The following is a 20,634-nucleotide window of genomic DNA, read 5'->3' as shown; positions in this document are numbered from 1 at the left end:
GCACCTGTGTGTGAGGGCACCTGTGTGTGAGGGCACCTGTGTGAGGGCAGAGGTTGACCACAGGTCTTTGCTTGATCACTCTCAACTTCACTGTTTTGGGGAAAGTCTCTCCCTGAATCCAGAGCCAATCAAATTGTTAGACTCACTGGCCAATGAGCTTCAGGTGTTCTCCCGGCTATCTCTCATTCCCTAGTCCGGGGTTACAGACTCCCCCTGTAAACTGAGGTCAGGAGGTTGAGGATTCAAAGTCCCTAGCTTTGACATGAATTTAAGTGTCCTCTCTTTGCTCAGACTTGGGGTTTTCTTCTAACATCTGAGACATGCATTTTTCTCTTTGACTAGGGTGGCCCTGATCGGTGTCCTCGCATGGTTGGTTCACTGTGCCTTCCTGTGCCAAGCCCACCCTCTCTAAGCGTCGCTGCCCCTGCTGGGACCATGGAGTTGGTATGACCCCTGCCTAAGGACACACTAATGGTCTGAGGTCATGGTCTTGGGCACTCCTGAGGCCCCCGAGTTTCTTCCAAGGCTTCTGTGGTGTGCAAACGCTTTCTTCATGGTAAGGCTGTTCCACTTTCTTCCCTCTTCTGTATGTTTTCAGGGAATCTATGTCATGTGACAGAGGAACAGCTGACCACAGAAGCGAGACCTGGAATCCGTCTGACAACGCCACGCTTGAAGCTTTTCTTTTCCTCTGGAGATTGAAGTTATTTTTCATAGGAATGTCATGTATATGTGCACTGAATTTTTTAAAATTCAAACATATTCTCAGTTTCAATACGGCAGGGACCAAGTGCCATCTCTCATGTAAACAGGGGCTCCCTGGTGTCTTCGAAGGGGGCCCTAGGCTGGGATTCTCTGCATTCCCTCTGCATACCTGAGCTCACTCTGGTGGAGAGAAAAGGAAGATTGTGCGGGGCCCCCAGGCTTAGTGTCAGGGGCTAAGTGGGTTTGCACAGACTTCACGGTAGAGTGATGTCACAGGCATGGAACCTTGGCAGGCAGTCCGCTAGACTCTCCTGTCCTTTCCTGAGACACATGGGATGGAACAAATGACCCAGGCTGAGACTACTGCATGGCAATGGGCAACAGTGGGTTCGGGTGGATCCTAATCCAGGGTGCTTGGTCTCTTTGTAGAAGTGGCGTCTGGACATTCCAGGAAGAATGCATATGAAGGGAAGGCAGACACTGGGGAAGTGTCCACAGACGCCTGGCCTGGAGGGCGAGTCTGGTGAGGAGCACAGTCCTGCTGATACTGCCCAAGTCAGATGTAAATCCCTCGGAGCTGTCACCTAAACCCTCGTTTTGTCCCTTGGATGCAACAACCCAAGGCCAGGAAGCCAGTGAATGGCTCTGCTGAGTGGCCTGCCATAGAGAGCCAGTTCTCACTTGGTGGCCTTGTCCGCCAGTCCCGCTCATTCCTGTGGTGGAAGGACAGACATCAGCTGCTGGGACTCTGCTTTCAGTCCAATGCCTGAGCAGCTGTTAGAAGGCTCTTCTGTGCCATGGCTCCCTCTGACACAGCCCAGCAGGCTTTAGAGAGATGATTTACACACATGTCATGGCCTGTCCCCACAGGGAAGCAGTGTGGTGGCCTCTGGGAGGGATAGGCCAACCAGGATCCGGCCTCACTCTTGGACCCTGGGAGGTCCTAAGTGGGACACAGTCCCAGAGCTCTGTGCCACTGTATGGCTTCGTGTAGGGCTCCTTCGATGGCACGCGTTGGGTCTTTGTGTGCCGGGGCACAGGGGCCTCCCAGTGGGCTGCAAACAAGTTATTTTGAGCCAGCACAGGCTGTGCCGTTAGCAGTAATACTGTTTTATTGCTGGTGTCCTGGAGCAGCGCTGGGCTGGGGGAGAAGAATGGAAATAAATTTAAAAATAGAAACTGTAATTAGCCCGGCACGGGTTTGTTCTAGAAGGCATCAGTTACTACAGCAAGCACACACCCCAGATTGGGATTCTTTTCTGGGAAGGGGCTCTGGGGAGTGGCTGATGGGATTTAACACCTCACCGGCCCATGTTGTCACTTACATACAGTTCACAGCAAACACGTTGTCAGTCACCCTGTGCCTTGTTATGAGAATGTAGTTATTCCGGGGTATGCTCTGCGCTGTGGTCCTGCCCCCTTGAGAACTCCTTGTGAAAAGTTAGGAAGGTGTTTGTCAAATGCAGGGCCCTGGGAGTCTGGGGTGGAGAGCCACACCTGAGTTTTTGGCTTAACATTTTGTAGGCTATAAACCCAAGGAGCTGGCTTTCCATTTCCTGCCACACTTGGTACAGAGCATCTTCCCGTGTGCTGCTGGACACAGGCGTGTGAGCTGCTGTTTCTGCTTGTGTTGGGCATGCAAGCATGGGCCAGATATGTGTCAAAAGGGGTGCATCAGAGCCTGGAGGACCCAAGAGATGGAGCACCCTGGGTAGGGACATGAGGGTGAGCCTGCTGTAAACTAAACTCAATGACATGGACTGGACAGAGAACCTCATTTTCCATTTCCTGCAGACGACATGGAAGCTGTCTTAGTTAGGGCTTTATTGGCTGTGAAGAGGCCATGGCAACTCTTATAAAGGAAAACATTTAATGAATGTTAGCTTACAGTTCAGAGGTTTAGTTTATTATCATCATGGTGAGAAGCATGGCACTGTGCAGGCAGACATGGTGCTGGAGAAGGAGCTAAGAGCTCTACATCTTGATCCACAGGCACCAGGAGACTGTCCCACTAGGCCTCCTAGCTTGAGCATCTAAGTCTGCCCACAGTGACACACTTCCTCTACCAAGGCCACACCTCCTAATAGTGCCACTCCTATGGGTCCAACGTTCAAACACGTGAGTCTGTGGGGGGCATTCCTATGCAAACCACCACAGAGGCCAAGAATGTAGGGGCACCCATCTGCACTTGTGAATGGTCACTCTAACATTAGAGACCTATATTTTAGAGAATATTTGTGACTGACTACATATTCATAGTCATGATTCTTTTTTTCTCATGCTTAGTTTGATTGCGAATGTCAGCTGATTGGCACCGAGAGGATAAAGAGAAAGGGACATTTGATCTAGGGCAGTGGTTCTCAACCTGTGCCTCTCGACCCTCTCGGGGGTCAGATGACCCCTTCACAGGGGTCGCTAAGACCACTGGAAAACACAGCTATTTACATTACAGTTCATAACGGCAGCAAAATTACAGTTATGAAGTAGCAATGAAAATGTTTTTATGGCTGGGATCACCACAACATGAGGAACTGTGCCGAAAGGTTGCAGCATCAGGAAGGTTGAGAACCTCTGCCCTAGGGAATTAGAAACAGTTATTAAAAGTTTTTCATACAATATCTTTTGATTATATTCTTCTCTCTCCACCAACTCCTTCCAGATTCTCCCCACCTCTCTATCCAACCAACTTTATGTTTTCTCTCTCTCTTAAAAAACAAAACACTTAAATAAAATTTAAAAAAAGAAATCCAAACAAAATCCTAAAGAAAAATCAAAAAGGTAAAAAAAAAAATACCAACGCAAAAGACATGGAAGTCTGTTTTGGGTTGGTCAGCTACTCCTAGGCATGGGGCCTGCCCTGGCGTGGGTCAATACAGCCAGTGCACTCCACTGGGGAAACTGATGTGCTCCCCAGCACCTATCAGGCACAAACAGCTTCTTGGTAGGGGTGGACTCTGCTCCTCTCAGTGCTGGGACCCTGTCTGGTTGACCCTCTCTGGCTTGTCTTCTGCATGCCGCCAGTCTGAGTTCATACGTGCATCCGTCCTACAGTACCTGGCAGACTCCATTTCCTCTCGCTCTCACAGCCTCTCCTGTGGAGACTCCCTGAGCCCTGAGGAGAGGGCTCTGATGAAGACCCCGTTTAGGGCTGGGTGCTCCAAGGTCTCTCCATCCCTGCACTGTCTGTGGGTCTCTGTGTTAGCTCCATCCGCTGGGAGGAGCTTCTCTGCTGAGGGCTGAGTGATTCCCCGATCCGAGTCACAGCCTGGTGTGACTAGGGACTTCTGATCGGTGTGGTGGAAATAAGAGTTCGAGTCCTGATGGACAGGAGTCTGCAAAGGTTGACCCAGACATTGCTTAACCCCTCGCCTCTCAAGAATCCCCGTCTACTTCTCTTCCTAAGTAGCCATCAGAGGGCTGCACTTTAGGTTCTGTGTTTGAGGGTCCACCAGCACCCACAGCTGCAGGAGCTGCTAATTGCAGAAGTCCAGCCCTTCTGATGGACACATGGTTTCCAGCCCCTAGGTGAAGGAAGTAGGTTATGTATTTGTTAGCATACGTACTTCCTAGGTTGCTTTTTTATTGCTGCATCCTAGCAAGTGGAGCTGAGCTCCGAGCCTCTCCCCCTGCAGTCCCTAAACGGGGAGTATTATTTTCGGAGTTCTGAGGCAATGCGTCTGAATTCCTTTGGTCTGAGTGGCATGGCCATGTGTGTCTCTTTATAAGGCGAGTGCACTGCCCACAGATAACCCCAGGTGGGCTCGAAAGGCGCATGCTGTTTCCAAAGATAGCAGCGTCAAATCCTGCTGATGATTCTGAAGGCTTGAATGTGCTCGCGGCTGCACAGCCTTATATAGAGAGGCGAGGCCCCAGGAAGGACCGGGGCACACGTGCTCTTAAATGCCCCTGCTCTCAGAGCTCTGCTATGTCTCTCTCAGCAGCAGATGTCGTGTGTTCTGTGGCTATCTTTGCAGAGTGTCCCGCCCTGTTCAGTGCACAGGTGACAGGTGCTCAGGGCAAGCGAGCCCGAGAGCTGACTTCTAACCGTTGTAAAAGGCAGCACACATCTGGAGGGGATGCCTCCCCCGTGGAGTGCACTGTGAGATGGAGAAAGAGAGCCACTGGGATTCTGGGTCCTGGGGAAGATGGACCAGCGATGGTGTGAAGGATAGGTTGGGTGGCTCATGCTGAACAACCACCCCATCTTGCTCAAGTGTTGCACGCTCGAAGTTGGTGTAAATGTTTGTGTTTGTTGTGGTTTGTATCTCAGGTGCCTGTTGGTGGCTCATATGTTAAATGCATCAGCACCAGCTTGGGGCACCTGTAAAGAGCTGGGGTACTGGCCAGGAGGTGGGGCCCTAACGGAAGCCCTGTGATTGTCTGGAAGGAGCCCCCCTCAAAGTCCGCTGGCTGTGCCTCTGCTAGGGCTCCGCTGTCTTCTGGGAAACCCACAGCTCAGGCTGGGGGCAGGAGAGAGCACTGGGGTGCTGGGGAGAGAAGAGGAGAGAGAAGCAAAGAGTAGACAGGGAGAAGCCAGAGATGCCTGATTCCACCCGGCTGGTCAGATGCCTGGGAGACAGGGTGAGCCTGTGGGGGCCTATCCTGACTGTGCTGATGTGGGAAGACCCACCTCAGCTGCGGGTGAGACTGTTCCCTAGGCAGAGGACCATGGCTTGTTCAAAGTGGGCGGTGTGAGTTGAGTGACAGACACATCGATCCATCCATTTCCCAGTTGGATACCGTGTGACTGGCTGCCTCAAGCCCTGGCCACTTCCGCTTCCGGGGCACAGCGGAATCCTTGTTGAGCTGAACTGTGGGCCAGAAGGAACCCTTTCTTTCTGGAGTTGCCTGTTTTAGCACATCAGTGAGAAAGATTACTGAGACAGACGTTGGCGAGGGGGAGGGGTCTGTTTTCTCACTCTGTGACTCGTGCAGCGTTGAGCACGTGTGTACAGGTGTCTCTGAGACAGCACTTGAGCCCTTTGGGTGTGTGCCCAGGAGTGGCAGCTGGGTCATACGGTGGCTCTATTTTTGGATTTTTGAGGGACCTCTGCACTGATTTCCACAGTGGCCACACCAGTTTGTACGTCACTGTCTTCGTTCTAGAGCCCTTCTTTATAGCTTCAGCCATGTTTGTTGCCTTTTCCCCCTTGATTTTAGCCATTCTGACTGGAGTGAGGTAAAAACCTCAACATAGTTTTGTCTTTCCCTGATGGGTGAGGGTGTTGAACACTGGGAACCACCCACTGACAGCTCATATTTCTTCTTTTAAGGGCTCTCTGTTCATCTCATGCAGCTTGTTACTGGCTGGAAGGTTTGTTAGGTGTTTAATTTTCGAAGTCCCTTATGTTAATTGTGTGCCTGAATTATAGCTGGTAAAGATTTGTCTCCACTCTGTAGTTGACTCTTTACTATTTGCTGTGAGGCGTTTCAAAATTTCACATAACCCCACTTAATTATTGTGTTTCTGAAAGAGAGAGAGAGAAAGTGAAGGAGGGGGAGAGAAAAAGAGAGAGAGAGAGAGAGAGAGAGAGAGAGAGAGAGAGAGAGGAAATGCAGGTCGTGAAATAGAAAGGTACCAAGAAAGGGGGAAAAGAGTTCGTAAAGGGTGGGTGGGCAGAGGGTTCCAGAATTCACATGGCTCCAAACCAGAAGGGGCTACTGGGAGAGGCCAACAGGAGGTGGGCAGGGAATGGGGGGGGAGCAAGAAGAGAGTCAACAAAAGCGAAGCAAGCGTGGAAATGCTGTACTGAACCCCGTTTCTTCCAATATGTGCTGGAGACTTTCATGTCAGCTTGAGAGAATCTAAAGCCACCGGAGAGCAGGGAACCTGAATTGAGGAGAGGCCTCCATAAGATCCAGCTGTGGGCAAGAGTGTCAGGCATTTTCTTAATTAGTGATTCATGGGGGAGGGCCCAGCCTATTGTGGGTGGTACCACGCCTGGGTTGGTGGCCCTGGGTTCTATAAAAAAGCAGGCTGAACAAACCCTGGGGAACAAGCCAGTAAGCAGAACCCCTCCATGGCCTTTGCATCATCTCCTGCCTCCCAATTCCTGCCCTGGCTGCGTTCCTGCCCTGACTCCCTTTCAGTGATGGGGTACAGTGTGGAAGTGCCAGCCAAATGAACCCCTTCTTCCCTGGCTTTATTTTAGGTCATGGTGTTCCCAGCAGTAGAAAGCCTAGTTTAGACACTACGCTAATCTAAACGTAGTAATTAACAGTGTATACAATGACCTCTGGCAGTCCACAATCCAGCGGAGCCTGCCAAGGAGGGTAGGAAGCAGGCGCATTGTGTAAGAGGCTTTGGCGGTATTCTAGAAGAACCAGAATTGCTGGGAAACGAGTCCACAATAAAGCCTAGCAGGGCCGCTTTTTTCTCAGATAAAAAGTGTTGTGCTCTTAAGAAACAGCTACTTGCAGGGTTAAGAATCCGTTCCACTCACTATTGACCCAGACGTAGCCCATCTCTGTCCCAGAGGACAAAGCGACTTTGTCATCTTTGTGATGGACTTTGGGAGGCTTTTCCATCTCATTGACACCCACTAGTATTTTCACTTAATAAGATCTTATATATTTGCATACAATTAGAAAAACAACATTCAAAGAAAAGAACGGTTTAGATAGAAAGGTCCTATGAGGAAGGCCTCTGTGCTGAAGGTTTGGCACCGTGTTCAGAGGTGGGGCTTCAGTGGAGAGAGTGGCGTCATGGGCAAACCTTTGAAGGGTACATTTTGTCCCTAGCCTCCCCCGTCTTCCTGGATGCTATGGGGATGCTCAGTTTTGCCCTGCCCTGTCCTTTGCTGTGATGGTCTGCTTAGTCAGAGCCTCAAAGCAATGGAGTTGGCTGTCCGTGGGCTGTTTATAGGTGCCTCAGCGATACAAAACTAGCCCAGTTTTTTCACTTCGAGGGTACACGCAGAAGCAGCGGCACCGTCTGTCCTTCGGACTTTTTCGTAAGAGCCAGAGAGAAGGAGTAACTCCGGGACAGAAAGTCGGTATTGTGTGGACAAGCCATTGGGGTTCGCTTCCCAGCCTTGCTACCACCACAGCCAATAGAAGTCTGATTTGTACTGAACAGACACGGGCTTCTGTTGTCAGCGTTCCTGACCAATATGATAACGTCTACACAGCATTATTGCGTTACTGTAAGTGATCTCGAGACAGTCTGAAGTGTACAGGAGGATGTGTAGATTATATGTAAATGCTGCACCATTTTGTGTAGGGGACTTGAACATCTCAATTTTGGTGCCCTGCTGCGGGGAATTCTAATTTCCCAGGCACCAAAGGATGGAAAAACATCACGAGGGAGCAGGGGTTGACTTCAAGCCAGTGTACACGATGTACAGGGGAACCCATGCCGAGTTCCTCTGAAGAGGACAGGGAAAGCTCGGTACAGAGGGCTCTGGCTGGTGCTGGGAAGCCTCGGGGCGCTCTGTGGCTAACAGGTCAGTCAGCACACCACGCCACAGTCCCTAAGGACCAGAGGGAAGGCTCAGATTCCATTCTTTGGGGTGTAATTTGGGCCCTGGAGCTTCATTCCTGAAATTACAGGCAGTTGATTGTGAGGGAGGTTCCCTGTGGTGTAGTCCGGGTAACCCCTTCCCCCAGACCCGCCCAAGGGCCTCCAAGTCTATGTCTAGCTACTGGTTTTCTTTAGACAGGTGGATCTGGTTTGAATCCCACCGTTAGAGAACTTTCTCTGGACTGCGTACATTTTCCTCCTCCAACTTCAGAGCCCTGTAACAGCACCCAGGTCAGGCGCAAGGCAGGGGTGGGGGTGGGATGGGGTGGTCCACTGCTGCCACCTCCTGGACAAGCCTACAGTTCACTCCTAACTAGGTCACACGCAAGGAGGGGTGTGTAGGTGAGGAGATGCCACACGGTTGAGAAGAAAGGTCTAGATGCGGGCAGGACAAGGTTCTCACCCTTCTGAGCCCCTAAGTCTCACCCTCCTAGGGTTGTGATTGCAAAGCACACTGCAACTTGGGGGCGTAGGCACTCAGGGGCTGGGGCAGGGCGGGACCAAACCCGGAGCCGTTCTCGTCCTGTTTCGTGGGTCTCGTGACAACAGTCAGCAGCTTCGATTGGCTGGGCGCTCTGATTGGCAGTCCCGGTGGCTGAGTGGACTCAGAGCAGCGTGGCGGTCGGTCTTCTTACCCCGGGGCGATCGTGGGACAGTCTCCCAGGTCTCCCTGCTGAAATCCCAAATGCCTTGTCCTTTTGCAGAATGCCAATAGGACCTGAGTGTCCGTGGGTCCCGGAGGTGGATCTGCGCCGAAACTCCAGTGGCTTCCCCGAGCAGGTTGCTGTTTCCTTCCCGGAAGAAGGTGGCGGACTGCTGCCATACTCCCCGCCCCTGCCCACACTGTGTGTGTGTGTGTGTGTGTGTGTGTGTGTGTGTGTGACGTGTGCATCTTGACGTCACAGCCCACTGAACTGGGGTTCACAAATGCTTTTCATTTGATCAGATATAACTTGTCAAAAGGGAACCTCCCCAGAGTTAGGTAAGGGTGTGTGTGTGTGTGTGTGTGTGTGTGTGTGTGTGTGTGTGGTCACATGTGCATCTTGACGTCACAGCCCGCCGAACTGGGGATTCCCACCAGCCTTCTCCCACTGTCTGTTTGTGGGTTTTGGAGTCCAGAGGTCTTGTTTGGAAAGAGCTCCCTGCCCAGAGGGGCTCCACTTATAAGGGGAGAAGGAGGCTGTGGGTCACCAGAAGAGTGCAGCGTCTCTGGGCCACCTCGGCTCCTTTCACCCTGAGGGCTGAGATTCAAGAGTTGGCTAACCTGGGTCGCACAATTTTTATGTGATACAACTAGAGTTTGAATCCAGGTTGTTCTGATCCCAGAAGCCAGGAGTTAGATGGTAAGGTACTTGACGCTTTGCTGTCTGCTTTGCCTAGGCACCCAACCGACCTGACCTTCCAGGCAAAATGGAGTTGGTAGATGAAGAGGGGGGAAGCTGCTTTCAGTGCCTTCCCACTCCGGGTGTTTTACAATCATCCTTTTGCTCTTCTTGTCCTGTGGGTACCCTGAGCTCAACGTCTGTCAGGCTACACTCCTGCGGGTCCAAAATGATTAGTTATCACTCTCACCCCCCATTTCGCTGGGATTCTAGCCTTCAAGTCTAGGCTGTCTTGGCACTCCTCTTTACCCAGTTGTTGGCTGAATTACATCCACCTTCCCCCTCAGGGTCCCTTCCAACCCCAGGCCGAGTTGCACTAGGGTCTTTACAGTAGCAGTAAACGCCTCTCTTTCTCTGGTCACGCATGAGCTACACTGCTGATGTTTCTGGGGCTGTCAGCCGGTCATCAAAGCTGCCCATTCGTTTCACTGATGTTATTTCATCTGCGCCTGTCAGTACCCGCGTCCTTCTGTCCCTGTATCAGCTGCCTCACGTGACTCACCTTCACCACTAAAATATTACTATTTTTATCCTAATTATTCCACATCTCAAGTTGAAATCCAGGTTGCACTCTAGGCTTTCAGGGTGTTCACATGTGTGTGTGTGTGTTACACACGTGTGGAGATAGGAGGCTGACCTTGAGGTGTCTTTCTTCACCTTCCACCTCGTTTGAGATGGACTCTCTTTACCACTGCCTCCATCACCTCTAGACTGCCCAGTCTCTGCCTGGTCCAGCAGTGGTGCTTGGACACGGTGCTTGCCCGCCTACATCAGGCTTTACGGGACTCCTTGGGATATGAACTTAGGCTGTCAGACCCACCCAGCGAGCGCTTTACCCAGTGCACTATCTTCAGGCCCAGGAATGGAGTTTTGATTCTCGCCCCTGGTCTCTGCTCATCTAAATGACAAACAGTCCTCTGATATGCTAAAAATTAAATATGTATATTTTAATTAACTTTATTTACATATAATAAGATGCATCCATTTTAATGTAGTTTGATGGGTTTAAGAAATGTATATACCCATGTGCCTATTATCTGAGTCAACACATAGGATATTCCCATCACTTGTCCAGAATTCCCTGTGTCCTTTGTCAGCTTCCTCTGCCATTGGACCCAAGCGATCAGTCTGGTTTCTGGCGGCAGAGTGACTTTCTCCTGTAGGTTTATGTAAATAGGTTCATTTGGTAGCTCTCTTCTTGTTTAAAAACAATTAAATAAGCCGGGCCGTGGTGGCGCACGCCTTTAATCCCAGCACTCGGGAGGCAGAGGCAGGCGGATCTCTGTGAGTTTGAGGCCAGCCTGGTCTACAAGAGCTAGTGCCAGGACAGGCTCCAAAGCTACAGAGAACCCTGTCTCGAAAAACCAAAAAACAAAAACAAAAACAAAAAAAACCCCAAACAATTAAATAAAAATATTTTATTTTATGTATACAGATGTTTTTCCTGCATGTATGTCTGTGCACTTGTGTGCTTGGTGTCTGCAGAGGCTAGAAGAAGGTATTGGATCTCCTGGAACTAGAGCTACTGATGGCTGTCTGCTGCTGTGTGGGGGCTGGGAACCGATCTTGGATGCTCTGGGAAAGCAGCCAGAGCTCATACCTGCTGAGCCATTCTGCAGCCCTAAGAGTTACCTTTGCTTTATTCATGTATGGGTAATGTCTGCATGAGTGCATTCCACATGTGTGCAGGTGACAACTGAGGCCAGAAGGTGTTGGATCCCCTGGAGCTGGAGTTGCAGGCAGCTGGGAACAGTTCAGTGTGGGTTCTGAGAGGCAAGCCTAGTGTCCTGGAAGAGCAGTGTGTACTCTTAACCTCCCAGCCACTCTCTGGCCTGGCGAATGCTTTTCTGTGCTTTGCTTTTCTGTTCAGTGTGTTAGTGAGTATTTCTCCGTGTCAGAACTGCTGTTACATTGCTTAGCCAGATCCACTAGTCCCACAGACATGGCAGTTTGTTGACCAGCTCACTTACTGGATGAAACCTGAGCTGTTTCCAATTCTTGGCTAGCAAGAATAAAGAGAACAGATCTTTTTGGAAGTCTATTATTTGGGTAAATGCAGTAGAAGTGAGACCTCTAGGTTATATTTTAGGTGTAAGTGTGCTTTGTGTGTCAGCCTGCTCTGTGCCATCACCACTATCAAGGCATGTGGCATGAGAGTTAGTTTCCCCACAGTGAGCTTAGGCCACACATGGAACCCTGGGACTCCCGGTGAGAATTTTCCCAGAGCCTGGAAAGACCCAGAGTCCATAGATCTCGTGAGGCCATGTGACCTTCCCAGCCTGTAGTCTGGGAACTGGAGCTGGTGATAGCTAGCCTGTGGGATGAGCTCACAAGGTCAGAGTTCAGCTGAAAGGAAGTTTTGTGTTCTCATGTTTGAATAATGAAGGCTTTGTGCTGATTAGCTTTTTAGTGTCAACTTGACACCACCTAGAATCACCTGGAAAGAGGAAACCTCATTTGAAAGATTGCCTCCATGAGATTGGCTTGTGGACATGTTTGTCTCCATTGATGATTGATGTGAGAGGGCCCGGTACCCTGTGGCACCATTCATAGGCAAGCGGATCTGGACTGCACGAGAAAGGAGGATGAGCGTGAGCCAGAGCATGAGGCGGTCAGCACATCCTCCATGGGCTTTACTCTGGATTCCTGCCTTGAGCCCCAGCCCAGGCTTCCTTCAGTGATTAACTATGATCTACAGGTATAAGTCAGAGAACCCTTTCCTACCCTAAGCTGCTTTTGGCCGTGGTGTTTATCACAGACACGGACAACACACTGGAACCGTCCCTGTTACATAGAGATTTAATTTTCCTGCCTGAGTGAGGAAAGGTCTAGTCATTACACAGCCATTAGCTGTTCTGAAAGGGTGTAGGGTCTTTAAAAGGGTGTAGGGTCTTTAGCTAGACATCTATAAGGGAGAGAGAACTGTAACGGCGGAGGAAGCCATAGGAGCTGGCTGGCTCCCTTGAGCTTGGGGGACAGGCTGCGTTTATTAAGATGAACTTTAGAAGATTGGAGGGGAAAGGCACTCTCTGAGCTGGTCCTGGGGCCTCATGATGGCTGGAGTGAGGCTGGCTTGGGACCTGAAGGGAAACAAAGCCTTTGCCAGATTAAGGAAACCCAACTGGGATAAGGCCAATGCAAACAGGAAGCAGTTGGCCTGTCCTCCTCTCCCAACCTTTGCACCCTCCCTCTGGTGTTCTCTTCAGTCAGCCTGTAGAGCCACAGCTGGCACTCAGGAATGTGGTTGACAGAGTGTCTTAGTTTCTACTGCTGCCATTAAATACCATGTACCAAAAGCAAGCTGGGGAGGAAATGGTTTATTTGACTTACACTTTTATGAAAGTTCGTCATGAAGGAAGTCAGGACAGAAGCTCAAACAGGGCAGGAACCTGGAGGCAGGAGCTGATGCAGAAAACATACTTTCCTATAGAACCCAGGCCCACCAGCCCAGGGATGGCGCCACTCAGTGGACGGGGCTGTCCCACATGGATCACGAAAGAAGAAAATGCCTTAGAGGCTTGCCTCGGCTGGATCCTCTGGTTTGCTGCTATTGTCCTATCTGGGATGGACAGACATTTGTTCATGGCTCCTCAGGAAAAGTCACACGACAGGTGTCCCCTACCTCTAGGAGGCTCCCAGACATCTCGGAGTTGGTCTTGGGTCCCTGTCATCACCACCTGATGGATCCCCTCATATTTATTGTCCAGAGCGTTCCGAAAATTCCTTGTGAAAAATCTAAGGCCCTTGTTGCAGCAAACTCATTTCTGAGAATTTGATAAAACACCTTTTGAGAAGAGGCAGTTACACACATGCACATCTCTGCTGACACAGGGTCCTGATCATAGAGCTTCATTTCACACAGGGCTTAGGGAAAGCTGATCATAGAAAGCAAGAAAATGGAGTGGCTGCCCCACAGCTTTATGAGCAGCTACCAGGAAGAACGGGTTCTGAGCACAGCATTAAGTGAAGAAACCGCACAGTTTATCAGCAGAAAACTGCTGGCCTAGGACCAAGAGGAAGTATGGATCCTGACCAATGAATCTTGAGAGACATCAGTCACTTGATGGCAAAGAGCCTTGTGAGAAGCCGGAATTTGGGGGTCAGAGTAAACTGGAAAGCTACAGGCACACTTGGAATTCAGCAGACACAAAAATGAGCTCCCTTTTCTGTGTGCATTGGGGAACCCCCCAGAGTGCCAAGGGGGGATTGGCATCTTGCGAAACCTGCCTACGATCCTGCACCTGCAAGTATGAACGGTGTGTAGGATTCACTCTCCCCATCAGGAAGCCGCTCTGCAGCTCCTGGCAGAGCCTGTCAAACAGACGCCCACGGGGCTTCTCACACAGCCGGGAGGATCAGCAAGGGCGGGCGCCCTGTCTAGGGAACACCTCCATGCCTATTAAGGATCCATGTCTGATCATTGGGGCTTGCCAGCATGTTTGCATCTCTCTGTCAAGAGAGACTTGAAAGTAATTCAACAGGAAGAATGAAAAGTCATTCCTCTAGGTGAGAGGAGTTCTGAGACAGGAAATCTCTTCAGGCAAAGATGTCTGAGCCCCCACAGCACTGCACGGATGCAGGCTAGGCTGATCCAGGGGCATTCAGGCAGCTCCGTCTTTGCAGACCATTTAGGCCCACGTAGACCTGGACGGAAATGTACAAGCACAGATATGATAGTTTAACAAACCTCCACGAGGGCCTGCTGATGGGATTAGAAAGGATTCCCAGTGTAGAGCTTTGCTCCTAGTGTGGGGTTTTTCACCCAGTGCTATCTCTCCTGTTAGATGTGGGGCCAGAAACTCAAGTCCTCAGGGCAAAGTAGCACATGGAGGGCGGATCTTGGCTGCACGAGGGCCCTAGGTTTTGATGGCCAGGGCCCCCAAGACTGACCAGGCCTGCAAAACATCATGTTCTCATTGCAAAGACAACTACAGCCTCTGGAAACAACAACTTCTCTTTTTAAAGATAGGTTCTCACTGTCCAGCCCTGGCTGGTCTAGAAATTGATATTTAGACCAGGCTGTCCTGGAATTCACAGAGATCCACTTGCTTCTGCTGCCCAAGTGCTGGGATTAAAGAGATCTGTAACCACATCCAGCTTTCTGTATGCATTTTAAGACCCCCCCCCCCATTTCTCTGAAGAAAGTTATTGGGACTTTGGTGGGATTGCTTTCAGTAATATGGCCATGTTTATAATATTAGTTCTGCAAAATGTTTGCTGCTGAAGTCATGCAATTTGTGGTAATTTTGTCTTAACAGCTCAAGGTGACGAAGACGTTTCCTTCTTCATAATCTCATATGATTATCCCCCAATCTTTGTACTTTTTCAGTTTCATATTTTTTTTCTTCTTCTTCTTCCTCCTCGTCCTCTTCTTCTTCTTCTTCTTCTTCTTCTTCTTCTTCTTCTTCTTCTTCTTCTTCTTCCTCCCCCCTCTCTCTCTGTATCTGTCTTGCTCTCTCTCTCTTTCTGAATGTGCTTAGGTCCTTGAAAACATCAAATACCATGATCAAGGCAACTCTTATGAAAGGAAACGTTTAATTGGGGGCTTGTTTAAAGTTTCAGAGGCTAAGTCCATTACCCTCATTGTGGGAAGCATGGCGGCATGCATGCAGACACCGGTATCTGCAAGAACAACAGCTGTTCTTAACCATGGAGCCAACTCTCCAGCTCCTAACACCTGGGCCTCTTCAGGGACAGCTTCTGCCTCCTTTTCCCCTCTTTGTATGGGTTATATTGAAGTGGTCACTAGATGGAGACCATCTCCTGTCTCCAAGGAGATTCCTATTTGTCCTCTCTCCAAGAATGGAGTGGACAGATAGCAAAGGGAAGACAAGAGTAACACTGTGTTAAATGTTAAATGTTAAACTTTACTTGCATAAAGCAATAACAGTTTGGATGGAAAAGTGAGAACTCCTGCACCCTTGGTAGCAAGAGGATGCACCAGTGGAGGGAAGTCGGCAGTGTTCTTGCTCAGCCCTCAGCAGGCTTGAGTGCCCAGCTCAGGGGTGCCAGATGCGATAGCCCTATGCTATCTGAGGTCTTGTGCCTATCCCAGGGGTGGCAGGTGTAGCCCAGTGCTATAGGAGGCTTTGGGTTGCCAGCTGAGAGGATCCCTTGAAAAGCAGGCCCGTAGGTTACCACTGGGAGTAGCAGGAAGAGTCCTCCCATGAGTCCCTGGTTGAGTCCTGGAGGCCAACTCAGACAGCTCCCTGCTGGGACAGCAGCCTGGGGTGTGGGGGCCTTCATCAGTCATCTTCCTCCTGGGTGAGCTCTTGTTGGGTTTTCTGTTCTTGGAGCTACAGAACATCAGTATTGTTAGCTGGGCCCTGATTGGTTGGATGTAGTCATTCAAATAGTTTGGAATGGGGCCAGTCAGGGGATAGCTATCACAAGGTTCTAGTTGCTATGGGTCTTATGGGCTCCACTTGGTTGTGAAAAGCCAGCCCTTTGCGCAGCTGTGGCTTTTTCTCCCCTTTCATTCTCTCGCTCCCGCCCTCAAACAGAATGAGCAGGTCAGCAAACTTTGGAAATCAGTATCGGTTTCCCTGCCAAGGCTCAGGGAATGTCGCAGAAGAGGAGGCAAGAAGAGGGTAAGCCCCAAGGGGTAGAGAGGAATGCCTGAAATGCTGTCTCCTGGACGCGGCATGATTCTGCGCATGTCAGTCACTCTGTCTCCTGGACATGGCATGCTTCTGCGCATGTCAGTCACGCCGTCTCCTGGACATGGCATACTTCTGCGCATGCCAGTCATGCCGTCTCCTGGACATGACATGCTTCTGCACATTCAGTCATGATGGCCATGGCTGCTGGCATAAGACTTACACAGTCCAAACTTCCAGTCTAGATGGGTGAGGGGCTCATGGACCTCTGCCCTAACAGAGGAGCTATTGAATGTTGATACCTACTGGGGCCAGATGGGGAATCTTTCTTCTTTGGGAGTTCGGCAGCTGGTGGGTTGTTCATATTCCGGCAGAGGGCCCTATTCATGTGCACATATGGGCAGCACTCACTAAAGGAGTCAGTGTTAAAAAAAAGGAGGGCATAAAATTGGGACACGGACGTGTGTGGGGAGATTGGGGGAGCTGGAGGAGGGAAAAGGTGGTGGACATCATAGTTCATTGTGTATATGTACGAATTTCTCAAATAATTAAAAGAAAATTTCTCCTTTCTAGTGATCAACTGTTTTTGTATAATTTCATCTTTTTCTCATTAGATTCCCTTTTAAGAATGCTGGAGTAATTTGTTTCTTTATTCATCGTAACTGCTTTTATATATTCACTGGATTTTATGTATATTTTCTCAGCGCACTAGGGCAGTTCAGTAGCCAGTGTTGGTTCAAACTTCAGCATCTGATCCCGTTTATTTTAGTTTGTTTATTTTAGGTGCATTTAGAAGCAGAACAATCTGGCAAAAAATCTTCTTGTGAGGATTAATTCAATCCCATGTGTACAGCAAAGCCTACATGAATCTCTTTGAGAGAGAAAGTTGACTAAACACAGATCTGCTCCAGACTCCTGGGTGGATACAGGTTTTTCATTCCTTCCCTTGAAGGAACGATCCTTTGTGCTTAACATCCCAGGTTTACTGTATACGGCAGTTTAATGGGGAGGTGGGGCTATCACACAAGCCGAGCAAGGAGGCCAGTTTAGCGAATCTTCGCAGGTAGGCATTTTCTGCCGGGGAGCAGTCTTGGGCTGTAAACAGCCACGAGGAAGCTTTGGGGATGTCACATCTGCACACAAACCAGCCTGACCAGGGAGGCTTTGCCTCCCCCATGGGTGGAAGACATTGGCTTTGACCTGGCCTTGCTTTTGTCAAACAACACACATTGGCTCAGGACTTCTCTGCTCCCCACAGTGTTCATGGCTGCTCTGTCAGCAGTGGCTGAGATGTGGGGTAGGAACAAAATGGATGGGACGGAGAGATGGTTCAGTGGTTAAGAGTGCTGGCTGCTCTTCCAGAGGACTGGGGTTTGACTCCCAGGACCTACATGGTGGGTCACAACCATCTGTAACTCCCATGCCAGGGGATCTGATGCCCTCTTCTGGACTCTTTGTGTACTTCATGCCCATAGTGTACATTCAATCAAAATGCTCATGCCCATAAAATAAAAATAACTAAAATAAAAAAATGACAAAAATCTTTAAAAATATTACTGAGCATTTGTAAACAAAAACAGAACCTCTATCCCAAAGTCATGTATCCTTAGACCCAAACTTTGAAGTTAAGATACCTTTATGTTGGTTTAGCTTAGCAGCCCCAAGAATCAAATGTCTCTGTGCAGTCAAAATGTTCAAAGAAAATACAGTAATATACATAATCCTGACTCTCTGTGTATATTTCATTTTTACGTGGCTTATTTTTATTTACTCCTTTAATCTATGACTGTCTGTACTCTTTTATATTACTTTTACTCTCTTTAAATACTTTGTTTTACTTTTAAAACTATTTAGTTCTTTTTATAACTGTCTATACTCTTTTTCTTCTCTCTCTCAAGCCTTTGTACATTTTTTTAAAAACATACTATGGCCCATTCAGTGGTTTATTTTTGTCCGAATCTGCCTTTATTGCATATCTGTAATCATTTTCTGACCAGGAGTGCTTTTAAAATGGTAAGCAGCTTGGTTGCAGTGGCCCTGGATGCTGGCTCCACCTCTCGGCCTTTCAGTATGGTGGAGGTACCTTTACTGCCAGCTCTGGGGCTGCTGGGTGGGGGCTGTGCTCACATCTCAACCCTGGGAAGCACCATGCAGCTCATAAACCCCTTTGTCTGGGTAAAATCTAAATCTTCCACGCAGCATGCGCTTGGCCTGGATGTCTCCATGTGTGGAGGTGGGAGTCACCATGCTTTCCTGGCTGTGCAAGCCTAGCAGATCCGATCCAGCTGCTTTCCCGGGTGGGGGTGCATGCTCTCAGCTGCTTTCCTCCTAACCCCAAGTGGGCATACAAGCACTGGGACCTGAAGTGTGAGGCTGGCCATGCGGGTTAGCCCTAAACATATGGGTGTCATTTTGTAAATGGAGGCTGCTTGTTATGTTCCCAGCTCCCCAGACCCGAATAATGACACGGAAGCTATATTAATTACAACACTGTTTGGTTGATGACTCAGGCGTGTTCCTAGTTAGCTCTTTTATCTTAAATTAATCCATTTCTATTCATCTATGTATTACCATGTGGCTGTGGCTTACCGTTAAGGTTTTCTGATGTCTTTCTCCTTAGGGCAGCTACATGGCATATCTATCTTTCTTTCTTTCTTTCTTTCTTTCTTTCTTTCTTTCTTTCTTTCTTTCTTTCTTTCTTTCTTTCTTTCTTTCTATCTATCACTGTTTGGATTTCCTGCCTGGTTTTACTCTGCTAAGCTATTGGCCAAAACAGCTTTATTCACTATCCAATAAAAGCAACACATATACAGGAGGGCATTTCACATCATAGATTGGCTTATCTGATACAGTATTGGTGGTTCAGCAATGGCTACTGCACACTGGAGAGGGTCTCAGTTCATGAGGCTGTCTGTCTCAGCAGCCCTTATCCAGCTTGAAGGCCTGGAGGATTCCTGGGGGAGCCAATGGTCTTTAGTTCATGTTAGAAGTCTGAAGAAGCTGAGTTCCAGTATCAGCAAAGAGTAACAGCAGCAGCAGCAGCAGCAGCAGCAACAACAACAACAACAGGGTGGATACACTCACCAGCAAGTGGCAAAGAGAAGTAAATTAAAACCAACAGTTTCTCCTTGGACCTCCTTATGTGTGGGCTGCAGGTGTGACATGCTACCCACTTGTGGGGAGGGTCTTGCTCCACTCAGTTTACTCCTCTAGGGAATACCTTCACAGACTTGTCCAGAGGCTTGTTTCTTAGTTGATTCCAGAGCCAATCAAGGTGACAACCAAGATGAGCCACTAATACACTTGGAAGTCTTTGGGGGAAGGGCACCCAATAGGATAAATAAATGGAGCCTCTCAGATGTCAGAGATCTCTTCCAGACATTGGTTAGGGCCTAGCTGACCAGCAGTGGCTGTTATGCTGACCTCAGTTGCCACCCTTTTTCCTCTTTCCATGTTCGGTGGCACCCCTGGCTCTTCCGGTTTGGAATCTTGTTGTAGGAGCTGCGGGTTGCATTCCTGCCGCCTGGCTCCTGGCCGCCTGGCTAGCTTATACCCCGAAATAACAACACACAAACTCTATTCATTTAAACACTGCTTGGCCCATTATATCTAGCCTCTTCTCGGCTAACTCTCGCACCTGGACTAGCCCATTTCTAATAATGTGTGTAGCACCGCAAGGTGCGCTTACCGGGAAGATTCTAGCCTACGTCCAGAGCTATCGAGTCTGAGCTCACTTTCTCTTCCTCCCAGCATTCTGTTCTGTTTACTCCACCCACCTATGTTCTAACCTATAAAATGGGCCAAGGCAGTTTCTTTATTAGCCAATGACCTTCCTCCATCAGAATCTCCAGCTGCTTCCTCATTGTCCTCCTTCCTCAGCAGGCTCACATCCTGACGGGCTCACATGTACTTGTCACGTCTCATTCACAGTATCTTTTGTTCCCATTTCTTGAGGTTGCCATTGGCCTTATCAGCCTCTGTCCTTCCTTTAGTTTCAGGAATCTTTTCAAAACAGAGCAAGAAGACACCAATGAAGACTGGGACAGTCCTAACTTCCCAGCCTGGCCTCCGAGGAGGAATGGAGTCATTCTGCCTGCACCCAAGCCCTGATGCATCCTGGGTCAAACAGCCAAGATCTCTCCCTTTTAGGCTCTTAGGGGGTGTGCTATGTTCTGCAGTGTCATGTATACCTGGGACTCAAGGCCTCATGGATTGAACGCTGTGATGGAATATGAGCCCTGGAGTGTTTCAGCAACTTCACGTGATACATCTCTGCAGAAGCAGATAGATGGTCCATCTCTCAGGGCAGATTCCTTCAAGAACCAGAGGCTTGATCTGTAGTTCCATTGGATTCTCATCTCTCAGCCTACCATGAACAATCTCCTGATGTCAGGCACACGAGCTGACTTTAGAGCAGAAAGGACAA

This window comes from Microtus ochrogaster, chromosome 2 (genome assembly GCF_000317375.1).
Source record: "Microtus ochrogaster isolate Prairie Vole_2 chromosome 2, MicOch1.0, whole genome shotgun sequence".
Taxonomy (NCBI): domain Eukaryota; kingdom Metazoa; phylum Chordata; class Mammalia; order Rodentia; family Cricetidae; genus Microtus; species Microtus ochrogaster.
This window is presented reverse-complemented; position numbering follows the sequence as displayed.